The sequence below is a fragment of the Erythrolamprus reginae genome, chromosome 5 (assembly GCF_031021105.1).
Source record: "Erythrolamprus reginae isolate rEryReg1 chromosome 5, rEryReg1.hap1, whole genome shotgun sequence".
In the NCBI taxonomy this organism is placed as follows: domain Eukaryota; kingdom Metazoa; phylum Chordata; class Lepidosauria; order Squamata; family Dipsadidae; genus Erythrolamprus; species Erythrolamprus reginae.
In genome coordinates, this window is record NC_091954.1 from 47635762 (window position 1) to 47654857 (window position 19096).

A 19096-nucleotide genomic window follows, 5' to 3' on the forward strand; every position below is an offset into this window, starting at 1 on the left:
CTTCCCCCTTTCTTTCTTTCTTTCTTTCTTGCTTTCTTTCTTTCTTGCTTTCTTTCTTGCTCTTTTTCTTTCTCTCTTTTACCTTCCCTTCCTCTATTTCTTCTTTTCTTTCTCCTTCCCCCCTTCTTCCCTCCCTCCCCCCTCCCCCCTTCACTCATTCCTCTCTTACTCTCCCCTTTCGTAAGTTTCCGTGCTTCCTTCCTCTGTTCCTGTCCCTTCCCCCTTTCTTTCTTTCTTTCTTTCTTTCTTTCTTTCTTTCTTTCTTTCTTTCTTTCTTGCTTTCTTTCTTGCTTTCTTTCTTGCTTTCTTTCTTGCTCTTTTTCTTTCTCTCTTTTACCTTCCCTTCCTCTATTTCTTCTTTTCTTTCTCCTTCCCACCTTCTTCCCTCCCTCCCTCCCTTCACTCATTCCTCTCTTACTCTCCCCTTTCATAAGTTTCCTTCCTTCCTCTGTTCCTGTCCCTTCCCCCTTTCTTTCTTGCTTTCTTGCTTTCTTGCTTTCTTGCTTTCTTGCTTTCTTTCTTGCTCTTTTTCTTTCTCTCTTTTACCTTCCCTTCCTCTATTTCTTCTTTTCTTTCTCCTTCCCACCTTCTTCCCTCCCTCCCTCCCTTCACTCATTCCTCTCTTACTCTCCCCTTTCATAAGTTTCCTTCCTTCCTTCCTCTGTTCCTGTCCCTTCCCCCTTTCTTTCTTTCTTTCTTTCTTTCTTGCTTTCTTGCTTTCTTGCTTTCTTTCTTGCTCTTTTTCTTTCTCTCTTTTACCTTCCCTTCCTCTATTTCTTCTTTTCTTTCTCCTTCCCCCCTTCTTCCCTCCCTCCCCCCCTCCCCCCTTCACTCATTCCTCTCTTACTCTCCCCTTTCATAAGTTTCCTTCCTTCCTTCCTCTGTTCCTGTCCCTTCCCCCTTTCTTTCTTTCTTTCTTTCTTTCTTTCTTTCTTTCTTTCTTGCTGTCTTGCTTTCTTGCTTTCTTTCTTGCTCTTTTTCTTTCTCTCTTTTACCTTCCCTTCCTCTATTTCTTCTTTTCTTTCTCCTTCCCACCTTCTTCCCTCCCTCCCTCCCTTCACTCATTCCTCTCTTACTCTTCCCTTTCATAAGTTTCCTTCCTTCCTTCCTCTGTTCCTGTCCCTTCCCTCTTTCCTTCCTTCCCACCCTCCGTCCATTCATTCACCCATTCCTCTCTTGATCGCTTAAAGCCGGTCCCTGCTGCAAAAAGGGTTGGGGACCTCTGTCCTACAGGATTGGGTGGCAGAGAAGTTGAACATATGTAAATTTAAAAGTTTAAGAAAGTTTACAAGTTAAGTGAAAGAAACTTCATTATTCATTTATATGTACATGTACATTTCTTCATTAAAAACATGTATTTTTGCATAATTTAGACTAACTTTGTGAGTTTTTTGAGGGCTGGAACCAATTAAAATTATTTACATTAATTCCTATGGAGAAAAGTCGTTCGAGATAAGAGCTGCTCGACTTAAGAGCCCAGGTCCGGAACGAATTAAACTCTTATCTCGAGGTACCACTGTATGGTTATTTTTACTTAATGACATTTCCTAAGGATCCAGTAAATTTTTGGAGAAAACACTTTAAAACTTGAAGGGAAGGGAGGCTTGATAATGTTCAAGAAAGAGATTTGGATTTTCAAGTCATTTAGTGAAAGTCACTTTCAACACATTTAATGAAAGACAAACAGTTATTTTCGATTTGGGATTCTTTGGAATATATTGTATATAGCACTTTTGATTTGATGGATATTATTAGGATTTAAATATATCAAAACTAACTAATCTCTGGGAACAATCACATAGGAAGTCATAGAATGGAATGTCTAATAAACTTTTCCCCCTTTCCCCCATCCTAACTTTAAAAATCAGGAAAAAAGCTGGTGATTTGGAAAAATTGGAAGGAAGCAGCTATTGATTTTGGATTAGCTGATTGATGATCATAACTATGATTATTTTTTTAACACACTGTGTTATGAAATAAATATAAGAGGCAACCTAATGGCTATGTTTGCAACTACAACATTTTATGGACAAGCAAGATTCTTAGCTTCTGAGACAATCAAGAGAGATGGTTGTAAGTTGTGGGCTACCTGTATTATATTTGATTTATTATTTAGATAAATCAAATTTTGGTTTGGTCATCAAACCATGATAACACAATAGCTTAATGAGATATGTGAATCCATCTTATATTAGTATATGTGCATGTGTGATAGAAAGGGGGGAACTAACATCAAGCAAGAAAACTTAATTCCCAATCTTCCACAATTTTACAAGTTTTCATAGTATGATCCATTGTTGTACACCCCCTCCTTATTTATTGATGATTAAAGATTCCAGGTGAGTTTTCTGTAACTTTGGAGCTTTTGCAAGGGTCATGTTGAATTCTTCTGTACAAATTATTGTTATGGCTAATACTCGGCTCATGAATTAACATATTAATTTTTGTGGAAATTGGAAACAGTGTGGCCACGGTTACAAAAACATGTAAGCCCAGGAAATTAAAACATTAGAAAGAAATTGAAAAACTCTGTGCTTTTTCATTTTCTGTGTTCTAATAGAGAAGAAAAAAACAAGGTTTCAAAATTTATGAGCAGCTATCTCAATAGAATACTGGTCATTGCTGTAGCATTTTTTCTAACATAGCCTGGCTCAAAGGATTACAATAAAGTAATATAAATCCATTAGATCCTTTACACTATTTCTTTAGGTGCTTTAAATGACCTTAACAGTGGCATTGTTTAATGGAAAAACTTAATTTGTCATCACTGGATTTTACTTTTTCTTATTTCCTGTCATATTTCATAACAATTCCTAGGTATATTATTTTTAGTATGGATTGATTTATACTTAGCTTTCAAACTAGGTAGAATAATTTATCCATAAAGCACCAATTAAATATAATCTTTCAAAGATGAGATATTGTATAGTTCCTTATTTTTTTTTTTCTCCTTGAATCCTGGTGATAATATGTCTCCTTACCAGTGAAAGATGAAAACATGCAGGTTTTTTTCTAAAATGACTAATAATTTTGCTTCCTGTGTTGTTATATAAATATCACAATGTGCTTAAGTTTTATTATTATTTGTAAGAGATTAGCCAATATGTAACAATTGGAGCCTCTTTAAAGGTTTTAAGCGAGGGGCCATCCTGTTGCAATGTTCTGTAACTTTTTGATGATGGTTTAATTGTCATCTGGATTGGCAGCTTGTACTTTTAATTTGAAAACAGATGTTCCAGCTTAAGTGGCATAGTCTGTATGATATTTTATTCACTTGTGTGTTTCAGCTGTGACCTTGTGTCAAAGAACCTTCCAAGATTTTGTTCATCTCTGTGTTGGAGTTCAGTAAAAAGAACAGGTTTTTATTCCCAGCCAAGAGGAAGTATGGTTATTATTAAAACACACTACTGATGTTTAACCTTTAGCATTTTTGCTTCCTCCAACAGAGTGCAGGAACAGACTTACTACTCTGTTCTCCCTTGTAGTTTTTTATCTTTGATTCTAACAATATTACTTCCCCCATCATTCTAGCCGCAGCTTGTTTTTAGTGTCTTTGTTATTCCGTGACCTCCTCTGTGAAAAATGAAAACTAATGGTTGTGATTCACAAGACTCAAAGGGAAGTTCCTTGCAGTTTATTTTCATCTGAGGATTATAGAAAAATTACCTTGTATTTCCTCCTCCGCCTGCACCAGGTCTTATGTTTGACCACTCCTCCACAGCCAAAAGAGCCTGTCTGAGAATGAAATTGTCATTTTTTGATTGTACTGAAAAAGTCCTCTAATGAGAGAGTTGCTTCCTGCCATATTGAATTTCTGGTTTCTTGGTCTTTTTCTATAGCTGAGTGAGAGATTCCTAATTGATTAAATATAGACTGAAGAGCATATGTTAAACATTTGTTTTATTGTCGCTTTTAGCCACCCCGAGTCTCCGGAGAGGGGCGGCATACAAATCCAATAAATAAATAAATACTGTAAATAAAATTAAATAAATAAATAAATAATTTCAGGATAAATATATAGTGAATGTTTTATTCATTTTGTTTAGATACTCCAATATAGTTTTGTTTTATGGCATACTGTTTATCAGCAAAACAGCATTTGTGTCTTAACCTGCTTAAAGTTGTTCACAATCCTAGCTACAATGAATGCTAATGTCAACCTTCGCTATGCTGCTGCATTCTTTTGCTTGGTTGTCATAGAGACGGGGAGGGGTAGAGATCATTGGGGGGGGTTGGGAATCGTGCAGGAGGAGAGTTAAGTTTCAATTTCCCAGGTGCCAGGAGGAGACCGTTAGATGGAAAATTCCTGAAGAGTACGGGAGGAGCAACATGTGCCAACTGATGCATCTGGACAATGGAGATTGGGTGAATGCCCAACAGGGGGTGGAAAGAAGGTTTTGATATGTGTGTAACGCGCCATTTCTCCGTACTGAAGGAGCGGGTCCAGCAGTCACATGGGGTTGCTCATGTCCAATCCGGTGGAACTGAGCCTAGTATTAAAAAAGCTTGCCGGATCCGCCCCTTCCCCAGAATTCGCTCAGTTCGCATATCCTGCGGTTGTATGTGATAGCTCGTTCAACATTCTAACACCTTCCCTTCGATCTTTCCTTCAAAAAAGTAGTAAGATTTATTGTCTTTATTTTATTACTTGCACTATTTGCGCCAGCCGTTTTAAAAAGGAAAAAAAGTAAAAGGCGGCTAGGTTTTTTTACTTGGGAGAAGTTGCGGTTTCGTTTTCCCCCGGCGGTTTTGCCGGTTACGATTCCTGCGGCCGCTTGTGGATTCTTCTAATCCCTTGGCCTGGAGGTCCTGGTGCAAGTATTTACATTGGATTATTGCTTATTTATTGTATAAAAATATATTTAAGGGCTTATAAATACCTCCTGCGGAGTGGGACGCCTCTAGTCTCCTGGACTTAGTCGATCGCTTTTCCCTTAACAAATTCTACGAAGCGATTTTTTGGCGCGAAGGCCTTCGCGCCCTTTCTTAAAATATCTAGGCCTCTCGTGTTGGCCTTCTGCCAGCCGCGTAGGCCTCAGTCCACCGCGTGGATCCGGGAGCGGGCCTTGGGGGTCCCAGGCTAAATTCTCCACCGGCCTAGCCTCCAACCAGAGTGCCTTGGTTTTACTTAATTGCAAAGTTTAGGGAGGCTGGCCCCGCTGGATTTGGGGGCACGAACTCTGGGTTTGCCCAGATTGTCCTCACGTTTCAGCAGCTTCGAGGCCTCGAAGCAGGATCCATTCCTCTTGGGAAGTCCTTGAAATCTTCTCCTTATAATTTAGTTATTGGCTCAGCCTTGTCTTCTGTTAATTGTCAGACTATGGCTACCTTTCCCAAGAGAGGCACAACTAAAGGTCCCAGAGAGGCCAGGCCTACAGGCGATGAGATTACTAGTATCCCCCAGGCCTCTTCCTCCTCTTCTCCAGGGGCCCGCCCCTCGACCAAGGTCACCAGGGCCGAGAAGAGAAGGGACCTAGCCCTACAAAAGATTCATGATAAATCAGCAAAACGTTTGAAAGTGCAGGCCCAAGTAATCAGTAGTCAAGACCCACCAGAGGCCTCTAGTCTGCCTCCTTCTGGGGTCCCTGTGTTATCTCTGGATGAGCCTAACCTAGACAGACCCCAACCTAACCTATGGGGCATAGGTCCAGAGGAACCAGATATTATGGAAGATTCCCCCCAGCCAGGATCCTCCCAGGCCTTTAGGAATTCTTCTGCCATTTCTGCTGATATTTCCAGTTTACCTCCTGAGTTCCAATCTATTTTTGCTGTGTTGTCCAAAGCCATTGATGCCAAACTCTCCTCCATCAATGAGCTTCCTTTACCTCTTCCTCCTTCTCGTTCCTCCCGTCCCTTGGGTTCTTCCCCAGCGGTCAGAGCTCCTATTCAGGATGACTCAGAGTCCTCCCAAGATGAATATGAGGATGTAGAGGAGGATGAAGACCCTTTCCAGGGCTTATCAGAGGATGAGGAATCCCAAATAAAGGTCCCTCCTCCTATTACTATTTTCCCTTCTCAACTATTCAAATCTCTCCTCCTCAAAGCTAGAATTTCTACGGGATTAGCGGCCCAGGAGAAACAAGCCTCCACTTCCACTGATCCCCCGGAGGAGAATTTACCTTACTTCACAGAGGAACAGGAGGATAACGAGGTAATCCCTATGCCTAAATTATTTAAAGATGCCTTACTTAAACAGTGGGATTTTCCAGCCTCTGGCCTTAATCCCTCTACCAAGGACAGAAAGTTGTATAAACTCTCCTCTTCCTATGAAGAGCTTCTATCTTTTCCCAAACCAGATGAACCTGTCAAAATTCTTCACTCGGCAGCGGCTGTGCCAGGCGAGGCGGAGGAAGTCCTCCGTCCAGAGGACAAGCGCATCGAGCAAATGCTCAAAAGAGGATTCTCCGCTGATTCCTGGGCCATTAAAAGTTCTGCAGCAGCCTCCTTCTTCTCCAGAGCCATGCTGCTGTGGCTTCGCCAACTTCAACAGCACATTCCTCCAGATGACTTGAGAGGTCAACAAGACTTCAACAAGGTCTTTGCAGCTGCCCAGTACGTGGCTGATGCCACCTTACAATCTACTAGATTTTCTGCTAAGTCTATTGCAGCCTCTACAACGGCAAGAAGACTCCTATGGATTCGCCCTTGGCAAGCGGGAGTTCGCCAAAAGTGGCAGTTATCCCAGGGCCCCTTAAAGCGCGACCTTCTCTTCGGTGATCTTCTGGACCCTCTCCTCACGGAGACCACAGACAAGAAGAAGGTTTTGGGTCCAACCACAAAAAAGGTTACTAAAACGCAGTCCTTTCGTCGCCCAGGGCGCCAGCAAGATCAAGCGGCTTCCTATCAGAGATCTCCAGGTCAGTATTCCCCCCGCTTTCGTTCCCAAGGTAGGAACTCCAGGGGTAGGGGTTTTCGTTTCCAAAGGGGAGCTGCCTCTAACAGGGCTTCAAAAAAACCTAGATGGTAACCTTTCCTCCATTCCCATAGGGGGTCGCCTAGCTCATTTCGCTGCAAATTGGCGTCTCACCTCCATGGACCCTTGGGTCATTGACACTGTTCAAACAGGCCTTCTTTTAGAATTTATTTCTCCTCCCCCTAAACGTTTTATTTCCTGCCCTTCGCCCAGGTCATCCTCAGATTGTAACCGTATGGAGGAGGCCATTTCTCATCTATTGTCCATTAGAGCCATTCAGCCGGTCCCTTCCGGTCAGAAGGGCCTAGGTTTTTACTCCATCCTATTTATGGTTCCAAAGTCCTCCGGAGGTTGGAGAGCCATTTTGGATTTAAAGAAACTAAACCTATTCATCAAATATAGGAAGTTTAAAATGCACTCCTTGTCTTCTATTTTGGCCGCCATTCACTCGGGAGATTTCATGGTCTCCTTAGACCTCACTGAGGCCTACCTTCACATTCCTATAGCCAAATGCCACAGAAAATTTTTACGTTTTTCCTTTCAAGGCAGGCATTTCCAGTATAGGGCGATGCCATTTGGCCTTTCCTCGGCCCCTCGGGTCTTCACAAAGCTCTTGGGGTCCCTGGCGGCCTATATCCGGGCGTCTCCCATCCACATTTTATGTTATCTTGATGATATTTTAATTCATGGGAACTCCCTAGAGAGAGTGAAATCAGACCTTTCTGTCACCATGTCAGTCCTTCAGGACCATGGGTTTTCCATTAACTTTGAAAAAAGTCACCTCCAACCTTCCACTTCCATTCCTCACCTGGGAGCCATTATTGATTCAAAATCTTCCCAGGTTTTTCTCTCTCCCGAGAGAAAACTCAGTATTGTGGAGTTAATTTCTAACATTTTATCTAATCCTTCAGTATCCATAGTTACTCTATCTTCCCTTTTGGGGAAGATGGTGTCATGCATAGGCATCATTCCCTGGGCTCGCCTTCATGCTAGGGAACTCCAGTGGCTTCTGTTGCCTTTTCAGAGATCGGGGCACAGCAACTCAAATCGACGCATCGTCATTCCACTGAGTGTTCGCAGATCCTTCAAGTGGTGGAAGTCTCCGGCCATGGACAGAGGATCCCCGTTCAGGTGCCCGGATCAATTTGTCATCACCACAGATGCCAGTCTATCGGGATGGGGCGCCCACGCCCAGGGGATGATAGCCCAGGGCACGTGGTCCCCGGAGGAAGCTTCCAGGCCAATAAATTGGCTAGAGTTAAGAGCCGTCTCCCTGGCTCTGAAGCATTTCTCTCCTCGCATCCCCAACCGGCACGTTCTCATTCTCACCGACAACATTGCCACAAAAAGCCATATCTGCAGGCAAGGGGGCACGAGATCCAAGGCTCTCATGAGGGAGGCCCTCAAGCTGGGCCTTTGGGCGGAAAAACATCTCCAGTCGCTCCTAGCCGATCACATCTCGGGGAGTCTCAACATCCAGGCGGATTGGCTATCCCGAGCAACGATAGACCCAGGAGAGTGGAACCTCCATCAAGACCTGTTCCATCAAATCACCCTCAGATTCGGCCTACCAGTCCTGGATCTCTTCGCGACCAATGCGAACGCCCAACTCCCTCGCTTCTATTCCAGATTTCCATCCCCGGGAGCGGAAGCGATCAATGCCCTCCGGAGTCCATGGCCTCCAGGCCTACTCTATGCATTTCCTCCAATTCCAATCCTCCCGGACGTGATTCACAAGGTCCTCACCGAGAGGGCCCGAGTAATCTTAATCGCCCCTCATTGGCCCCGCCGGCCCTGGTTCGCAGATCTCCAACAGCTGTCCGTCCAGGACCCTTGGCGACTCCCCGTTTCGGGGGATATGCTGCGGCAGGGGGCCTCTTTCCATCCAGACCCGGAGTGGTTCCACCTCACCGCCTGGCTGTTATCAGGAGAGATTTAGAACTGCGTGGGCATGACCCCGATTCAGTGGAGGTCATTCTAAAGGCCAGAAGGGGCTCGACCAATCGAATCTACGACCACACGTGGTCCAAGTTTCACCAGTGGTGTCTTCAGGAAGGTCTCTCCCCTCTGTGCATCCCCATACACAGAATTATTTCCTTCCTTATGCAAGGTTTCCATAAAGGACTCTCCACCAGCACCCTCCGGCGTCATCTGGCAGCCATTTCATCTGTCCTAGGGGGCCCCCGCAGACAGCCTCTCCGATCCTTCCCTGAAGTTCAGGAATTCCTCAAGGGCATAGCCAACCTCAGACCTTCCAAGGTCCACAGGTATCCATCCTGGGACTTGCCACGGGTTCTCCACTCCCTCACGCAGGCACCATACGAACCCCTAAAATCGGCGTCCCTCAGGTACCTATCCTTTAAGGTAGCCTTCCTGGTGGCCATTACCTCTGCCCGACGCATTTCGGAGCTGGCTGCCCTCTCAATCAGGCAGGACCTTTGTCAATTCCATCAGGACAAGGTAGTCTTGCGACTGGACCCCACCTTCTTACCCAAGGTCAGTTCCATGTTCCACAGATCTCAGGATATTGTCCTACCTTCCTTCTGCCTCCAACGAGACCATCCCTTGGCAATTAGATGGCACACCCTGGATCTCACCAGAGCGCTGAGAATATATATCCAACGCACAGGACCCTTTCGGAGGTCAGAAGCACTTTTTGTAGCCTATCATCCCAGAGTCATGGGGGCCAAAGTGTCTTCAACAGTAATAGGCCGTTGGATCAGAGGGACTATATCTAAGGCCTATGAGTCGGCCTCCCTCTCAGTTCCAAGGAACATCACTGCGCATTCCACCAGGAGCGCAGCCACCTCGGCCGCTTGGGCGACTCAAGCCCCGTTGGAGGAGGTCTGCAAAGCAGCCACTTGGGCCTCGCCAAATTCCTTCATCAGGCACTACAAAATTGATTCTTACGCTTCAGCGGACGCTGCCTTCGGCAGAAGGGTACTCCAATCCGTTATCTCACGCGATAGCAAGCTAATCCCACCCTAGGGACCATCTATTGGGTATGTCCCATGTGACTGCTGGACCCGCTCCTTCAGTACGGAGAATAGGCGTTGATTGCTTACCTGAACGCCTCTTCTCGTACGGTGAGCGGGTACAGCAGTCACTTCCCGCCCTTGTATGTGTCTTCTTTACCTTTCTATCTCTTTCTTCCTCTAACAATGAGAGTTGAACACTACAGAGCTTCACAACTGAGCCTAGTCTATGGATTCGCGAATTCTGGGGAAGGGGCGGATCCGGCAAGCTTTTTTAATACTAGGCTCAGTTCCACCGGATTGGACATGAGCAACCCCATGTGACTGCTGTACCCGCTCACCGTACGAGAAGAGGCGTTCAGGTAAGCAATCAACGCCTATTTTCATCAGATTTCGCTTTTCTTTTGATGCTTCAAGTTCTGATTTTGATAAATTCACTTTTGAACCTTTATAAAAGGACTCTGAGTTTTATTTGTCTGAATTCTGACTGGCAGCTTGACATTAAGCAAAGTCTGAGGAAAAATGGCGCGTTACGCACATATCAAAACCCATATATCAAGGGCAATAGCACATATCAAGCTATTTTCTAACAACGCCACAAAAGAGCTGCCGCATAGGTTCTGTTTTTTCAAATTATTCTTCACAACATTTTAAGTAATTTTTTTGTTTGTTATCGTGAACTAATTTGTGTGGTTTGGTTGGGATCTTATCTCCTTGGGTTCCTCCTAAGCTCCCAGCTTCTTTGAAACAATTTTTGCGGTTGTTCTTTGAAACAACTTTTGTGAAACCATTTTATGCTTCCAATCTTATTCTAGAACATTGTACAGCAATATATTCCTTCAATAGCTAAAATACTAGGTAATTCAGAATAACTTTTATATTTATTTCTTAATATCTACCCAACATGATACAATTCCTTGAAATGTTACACATTTTTATTACTATATTATGGAACTTGGTTAGACGTGACTGCTTTGTTTTAGTTTTATTTCTGTTTCTTTGTGGTCTTTCTTTGTTTTATTATTTATTTAAGTGCTATTTTGTATCATTGGCTGTAATAAAACACAATATTTCTGTTGCTTAAGCATATTCACTGGAAAGAACCTAGACTTTCCATGAAAGTTTCTGCCAATACTTATGCTATGGAGATGGAGGAAGATGAAAGCAAATTTAAATAAATTATAGGTTTGAACATGATATCAGATGCACATCTCATGAATATTATAAGCTATAAAAGAAGAGTTGGAAATCAGACAAGATTTTGTAAATTATCCCAACAAATTTTAGAAAAAACAAAAAATGCTAAATCAAGCAGAACCATATCTATCACTACTTATAACTGCTTAATCTTAAATCCCAAAATACCCTAAAAGTTTGACATCTCTCAGGAAAAAATAGTAGACTAGGTCCACAGAAATTGAGACAAAAGCAGCTCACTGTGTTTTGGTTTGATGTTGCCAAAGAGTTCCCTGAATTCATAAATAGCTATCAGAGTCAAAATGACAAATTTATCAAGAAAACATCCCATATATATATGTTGGATCACCCTGGTATATTGAAGGAACGTCACAGCTCCTTTTTGCCTCTAGGCCCAACCCAGGGCCATTTCAAATTCAGCTTAAACATGTGACACATACAGATAGAATTGTCGGCTATCAATAAAATTAACTGCCTTGGAAATGGCCCTGGGTTGGGCCGGGAGGCAAAAAAGGAGCTGTGATGTTCCTTCAATATACCAGGGTGATTCGACACAAAATGTAACCCTTCCCTGGTACAGAGCTGAAGGGATTGGATACTGTAGCCTAGAGGATAATTCTCTGCCTTACAAGACAAAGGTTGCAGGTTCAAGTCCCAGTGGGTATGGCTAGCTGATGAGGCCAAAATAAGGCCGAAATAGATCTATCCTAGTCTCCCTTAATTTTCAAATTCAGCTTAAACATGTGACATATATATATATATATATATATATATATATATATATATATATATATATATATATATTCATAATGCGAAGTCATAAAATCATACAGTACATATCATAAACCCCTTATTTATCCTATGTACCATTAATTTTACCCATGTAATTCTATATCATTCTAAAATTCTAATCCAATTTTACGAATTAATACATCTTAATATTAAATAACACCTAAATATATCTTTTACCTAAATATATCTTTTACCATCATTCCATAGTCAATCCATATTTAATAATCATCCCTCCTCAAATTTCTACCACTCTCTCATTTCTGGGTACCACTCCCCCTCTCTCCCCCTTTTCTCTCTCATTTGTTTCTCATTTCTCCCTCTTCCTCCCTTTTTCCCTCATTCCTTCCCCCTCTCATTTCCCCTCTCTTTTTCCATCCCTGTCTCCTTCCCTCCTTGTGTGTCTGTGTGTGTATACTCTTGAACCATTTCCAAAAACAGGTGAGGGCTGGGTTTTTCTTTCTTTCTTATTATTTGGGTGCTTTTACCATATGCTTTAAGTCAAGAGTCACTTCTCTCTTTTGTTTCTTTCTCTTTCCTCTCATTCTCTGCCTCAATCATTTTCTCATTTCTCTTTTTTCTCCCCTTTTTGCTCTAATTTCTCTCTCACTCTCTCCCTTTTATTTCTGTTTTTCTCTTCCCTCTCCTTTTTCTTCTCTCCCCTTCTCTCTCTCTCATTTTTTTGTTCTTCCCCTCCCTCGTTCTTTCCATCATTTTTTCAGTCCCCCCCCCTCTTTTCCCCTCTTGTCTCTCTGCTTCCGTCTCTGTTTCTTTGGGGACCAGTCATCAGCCTACCCCACTTCTTCTGAGCTTATCCTCCGGTTTCACTTCCTGGTTTTACAGCCAGCTGAGCCAGCCGAGGACAATCGACTCCTCTCCTGCTTTCCTCTTTCACACTCCTTCTTCTCTTGCCAGGGAGGACTCGCCCGACAAGCCACCACCCTCCGACCCCAGACTCCCATTCAGTCCCCATTCTGAAAACGGGAGCTGGCAACTCAGAGAAGAGGAGGAGACGTGTGTGTGTTGTGCCCTGCTCGGCTTTCAGCAGGTCTTCCATTACCTTGGCCTCGGAAGTGCCTCAGTGAGAGCGGGCGTGGAGACTCACCACCTCCTCCGGGCGCAATCCCCGCCTCATCCCTCAGCGCTGCCTCAGGGCAAACTTCTGCGCCCCACCATGCGCCTCTTCCGCCTGCGAAGGAAAAACCTTCGCAGGCAGAAGACTTCCTCATACTTTTCTTGCCGCTCCCCCACCGACTCTGACGCCCGGCTCCCCTGCGCAGCCTTGGAGAAGACTGCGCAGGGGGGTGCGGAGGGGCTGGTCACAAACAGCGGGCGGGCCACAGGTCTGGTCTAAACAGTCCTACTACATGTAGCAATAGCACATAGAGTTATATACAGCTTTACAGTGCTCTAAGCAGTTTAAAGTGTCAGCATATTCTCCGTACTGAAGGAGCGGGTCCAGCAGTCACATGGGTTGCTCATGTCCAATCCGGTGGAACTGAGCCTAGTGTTAAAAAAGCTTGCTGGATCCGCCCCTTCCCCAGAATTCGCTCAGTTCTCGCATCCTGCGGTATTATTGTGATTAGCTCGTTCAACTTTAACACCTTCCCTTCGATCTTTCTTTCAAACTAGTAAGAAATCATTATATTTATCCTTGTTACTTGCCTAATTAGCGCCAGCCGTTTGCGGCTCGGTTTTTATATCGGGAGAAGTAGCGGTTTCGTTTTCCCGCGGCTTTTTTCGCCGCTAACGATTCCTGCTGCCGGTTGTGGATTTCTTATCAATCCTTCGGCCCGGAGGTCTTTGGGCAAGTATTTATATATTTATATCTCTGTTGTTAAAGGGCTCTACCTCCTGCGGTGCGAGACGTTTTTCCTAGTCTCCTGGACTTAGCCGATCGCTTCCTTTTTAAAGTATCAGTTACGGAGCGATTTTTTCGGCGCGAAGGCCTTCGCGCCCTTTTTAATTTAGGCCTCTCGTGTTGGCCTTCTGCCAGCCGCGTGTGCCTTAGTCCACCGCTCGGATCCTGGAGTGGGCTTTGAGACGCTCAGGCTTAATTCTCCACCGGCTAAGCCTCCAACCAGGGTGCCTTGGTTACTTTAGTTAAAGTTTAGGGAGGCTGGCCACGCTGTATTTGAGGACACGAACTCTGGGTTTGCCCAGATTGCCCTCAAGTCTCAGCAGCTCCGAGGCCTAGGAGCAGGATCCCATCCCTCTTGGGAAAGCCTTGGAATTCTTCTCCCTACTAATTCAGTTTCTTTGGCTCAGCCTTGTCTTCTGTTAATTGTCAGACTATGGCTTCTTTTCCCAAGAGAGGCACCACACAAGGTCCCAGAGAGGCCAGGCCTACAGGTGATGAGATTACCAGTATCCCCCAGGCCTCGACCTCCTCTTCTTCAGGGGCCCGCCCCATGACCAAAGTCACCAGGGCTGAGAAGAGAAGGGACCAAGCCCTACAAAAAATCCATGATAAATCAGCAAAACGTTTGAAAGTGCAAGCCCAAGTGCTCAGCAGTCATGACCTCCCCAGAGGCTCCTAACCCGCCTTCTTCTGGGGTCACTGTGTTATCTCTGGATGAGCCAAACCTAGACAGACCCCAACCTAACCTATGGGGATTAGGTCCAGAGGAACCAGATATTATTGAAGATTCCCCCCAGCCAGGACCCTCTCAGGCTTTCAGGGATTCTTCTGCCATTCCTGCTGATATTTCTAGCTTACCTCCAGAATTCCAATCTATTTTTTCTGTGTTATCCAAGGCCATTGATGCCAAACTCTCTGCCATCAATGCGCCCTCCTTACCTCATCCACCTCCTCGTCCCTCCCGCCCCTTGGGTTCTTCCCCAACGGTTAGAGCTCCACTTCAGGACGAATCAGATTCCTCTCAGGATGAATATGAGGATATGGAAGAGGATGAGGATCCATTTCAAGGCCTCTCGGACGATGAGGAATCCCAAATAAAGGTTCCTTCTCCAGTTACTATTTTCCCCGCTCAATTGTTCAAATCTCTCCTTCTCAAAGCTAGAGTTTCCACAGGACTAGCGGCCCAAGAGAAGCAGGCCACCACATCCACTGACCCTCCGGAGGAGAATTTACCCTACTTCACAGAGGAACAGGAGGATAACGAGGTAATTCCTATGCCAAAATTGTTTAAAGATGCCTTACTTAAACAGTGGGAATTTCCAGCTTCTGGGCTTAATCCCACTACCAAGGACAAAAAGTTGTACAAACTCTCTTCTTCCTATGAGGATCTCCTATCCTTCCCCAAACCGGATGAACCTGTCAAAACCCTTCACTCGGCGGCTGCCGTGCCAGGCGAAGCAGAGGAGGTTCTCCGTCCAGAGGACAAGCGGATTGAACAGATGCTCAAGAGAGGGTTCACCGCAGACTCCTGGGCTATTAAGAGTTCCGCAGCTGCTTCCTTTTTTTCCAGAGCCATGCTTCTGTGGCTTCGCCAACTGCAACAGCATATTCCTCCCGATGATTTAAGAGGTCAACAGGACTTCAACAAGGTCTTTGCAGCCGCTCAGTACGTGGCTGATGCCACGTTACAGTCCACCAGATTCGCAGCCAAGTCTATTGCGGCCTCCACAACGGCCAGAAGACTCCTATGGCTTCGTCCCTGGCAAGCAGGAGTTCGTCAGAAGTGGCAGTTAGCTCTGGGGCCATTGAAGCGCGATCTGCTTTTCGGAGATCTTCTGGACCCACTCCTCACAGAAACCACGGACAAGAAGAAAGTATTGGGTCCAACCACCAAAAAGACCACCAAAACGCAGTCCTTTCGCCGCCCAGGGCGCCAACAAGATCAAGCGTCTACCTATCAGAGGAACCCAGGTCAGTATTCCCCCCGTTTTCGTTCCCAGGGCAGGAACTCCAGGGGCAGAGGATTTCGCTACCAAAGAGGAGCGTCCTCTAACAGGGCTTCTAAAAAACCTAGATGGTAGTTCTTCCTCGATCCCCATAGGTGGCCGCCTGGCTTATTTCTCCTCTAGCTGGCGTCTCACTTCCAAGGATCCCTGGGTTATTGATACTGTTCAAAAAGGTCTCCTTTTAGAGTTTATTTCCCCTCCCCCTAAACGTTTTATTTCCTGCCCTTCTCCCAGGTCTTCCTCAGATCGTATCCGTATGGAGGAGGCCATTTCCCATTTATTGTCCATCAGAGCCATTCAACCGGTTCCCCCCGGTCAGAAAGGCCGAGGTTTTTACTCCATCCTCTTTATGGTTCCTAAGTCCTCCGGAGGTTGGAGAGCTATTTTGGATTTAAAGAAGCTGAACCTATTCATCAAATATAGGAAGTTTAAGATGCACTCCTTACCATCCATTTTAGCCGCCATCCACCCGGGGGATTTCATGGTCTCTTTAGACCTCACTGAGGCCTACCTCCATATTCCTATTGCCAAATGCCACAGAAAATTCTTACGTTTCTCCTTCCAGGGCAGGCATTTCCAGTATAGGGCTATGCCATTTGGGCTCTCCTCGGCCCCTAGGGTCTTTACAAAGCTCTTGGGGTCGCTGGCGGCCTATATCTGGGCCTCGCCCATCCACATTTTATGTTATCTAGATGACATTTTGGTTCATGGGAACTCCCTGGAGGAAGTTAAAGTAGATCTTTCTGTCACCATGTCAGTTCTACAGAACCATGGTTTTTCCATCAATTTTGACAAAAGTCACCTCCAGCCTTCCACTTCCATTTTGCACCTGGGATCCATTATTAATTCAGAATCCTCCCAGGTCTTCCTTTCTCCTGAGAGAAAAAATAATATAGGGGAGTTGATTTCACGCATTTTACTTCAACCATCAGTTTCCATAGTAACCTTGTCTTCTCTTTTGGGGAAGATGGTGTCATGCATAGGCATCATTCCCTGGGCTCGCCTTCACGCTAGGGAACTACAGTGGCTTCTATTACCCTTTCAGAGATCGGGGCACAGCAACTCAAGTCGTCGCATTGTCATCCCATCGATTGTTCGCAGATCTCTCAAGTGGTGGATGTCTCCGGCCATGGACAAAGGATCCCCTTTCAGGTCCCCGGACCAATTCGTCATCACCACAGATGCCAGTCTATCAGGTTGGGGCGCCCATGCCCAGGGGATGATAGCCCAGGGCACGTGGTCTCCGGAGGAAGCCTCCAGGCCAATCAATTGGCTAGAGTTAAGAGCCGTATCCCTGGCTCTAAAACAGTTCATGCCTCGCATCCCCAACCGGCACGTTCTCATTCTCACCGACAACATAGACACAAAAAGCCACATCTGCAGACAGGGGGGCACGAGATCCAAGGCTCTCATGAGGGAGGCCCTCAAGTTAGGCCTTTGGGCAGAAAAACACCTTCAGTCGCTCCTAGCCGATCACATCTCGGGGAGCCTCAACGTCCAGGCGGATTGGCTCTCTCGAGCAACGATAGACCCAGGAGAGTGGAACCTCCATCAAGACCTGTTTCATCAAATCAGCCTCAGATTCGGCCTACCAGTACTGGATCTCTTTGCGACCGAAGCGAACGCCCAACTCCCTCGATTCTTTTCCAGATTTCCATCCCCGGGAGCAGAAGCAACCAATGCCCTCAGGAGCCCCTGGCCCCCAGGACTCCTGTATGCATTCCCTCCAATCCCAATTCTCCCGGACGTGATTCACAAGGTCCTCAGCGAGAGGGCTCGAGTAATCCTAATCGCCCCTCATTGGCCCCGCCGGCCCTGGTTCGCGGATCTGCAACAGCTGTCCGTCCAGGACCCCTGGCGACTCCCCGTTTCGGGGGATATGCTACGGCAGGGGGCCTCATTCCATCCAGACCCGGAGTGGTTCCACCTCACCGCCTGGCTGTTATCAGGAGAGACTTAGAACTGCGTGGACATGACCCCGACACAGTGGAGGTCATTTTAAAGGCCAGAAGAGGTTCGACCAATCGAATCTACGACCATACATGGTCCAAGTTTCACCAGTGGTGTCTACAGGAAGGTTTTTCTCCCCTGTGCATCCCCATACACAGGATTATCTTCTTCCTTATGCAAGGTTTCCACCAAGGCCTTTCCACCAGTACTCTCCATCGTCATCTGGCGGCCATTTCCTCTGTCCTAGCAGGGCCCCGCAGACAGCCTCTCCGTTCCTTCCCAGAAGTTCAGGAATTCCTCAAAGGTATAGCCAACCTCAGACCTTCTAAGGTCCACAGATATCCTTCCTGGGATTTGCCACGGGTTCTCCATTCCCTCACACAGGCACCCTACGAACCCCTAAAATCTGCGTCCCTAAGGTACCTATCTTTTAAGGTAGCATTCCTGGTGGCAATTACCTCTGCCCGACGCATTTCGGAGTTGGCAGCCCTTTCAATCAGGCAGGACCTCTGCCAATTTCATCAGGACAAGGTAGTCTTACGACTGGACCCCACCTTCTTACCCAAGGTCAGTTCCATGTTCCACAGAACCCAAGATATTGTCTTACCTTCCTTCTGTCTCCAACGTGACCATCCTTTGGCAATTAGATGGCACACCCTGGACCTCATTAGAGCGCTCAGGATCTATATCCAACGCACAGGACCTTTTCGGAGGTCGGAAGCACTTTTCGTAGCCTATCACCCCAGAGTCATGGGTGCCAAAGTGTCTTCAACAGTGATAGGCCGTTGGATCAGAGGGACTATCTCTAAGGCCTACGAGTCGGCCTCCCTCTCAGTTCCAAAGAACATCACAGCGCATTCCACCAGGAGCGCAGCCACTTCGGCCGCTTGGGCGACTCAAGCTCCGTTGGAGGAGGTCTGCAAAGCAGCCACATGGGCTTCGCCAAATTCCTTCATTAGGCACTACAAGATTGATTCTTACGCTTCAGCGGACGCTGCCTTCGGCAGAAGGGTACTCCAATCCGTTATCTCACACGATAGCAAGCTAATCCCACCCTAGGGACCATCTATTGGGTATGTCCCATGTGACTGCTGGACCCGCTCCTTCAGTACGGAGAATAGGCGTTGATTGCTTACCTGAACGCCTCTTCTCGTACGGTGAGCGGGTACAGCAGTCACTTCCCGCCCTTGTATGTGTCTTCTCTATCTTCTTTAACTTTTCTTTCCTCTAACTATGAGAGTTGAACACTAAAGAGCTTCACATCTGAGCCTAGTCTACGGATTCGCGAATTCTGGGGAAGGGGCGGATCCAGCAAGCTTTTTTAACACTAGGCTCAGTTCCACCGGATTGGACATGAGCAACCCATGTGACTGCTGTACCCGCTCACCGTACGAGAAGAGGCGTT

At 46.0% G+C, this 19096-nt stretch overlaps 1 protein-coding gene across 9 annotated transcripts in view; it reads left to right on the forward strand.

The window, feature by feature from the left end:
• Positions 1 to 19096, forward strand: part of CTBP2 (C-terminal binding protein 2) — a 310474-nt gene that overhangs the window by 174919 nt on the left and 116459 nt on the right. The window contains exon 1 of one of the 9 annotated variants that reach the window (XM_070752521.1): positions 2022 to 2073. The exons of the other annotated variants lie outside the window; for them this stretch is intronic. The gene's annotated coding sequence lies outside the window, so the exon portion shown is untranslated. Of the gene's footprint in view, positions 1 to 2021; positions 2074 to 19096 lie in introns of those variants that run through there. 9 annotated transcript variants of the gene reach the window in all.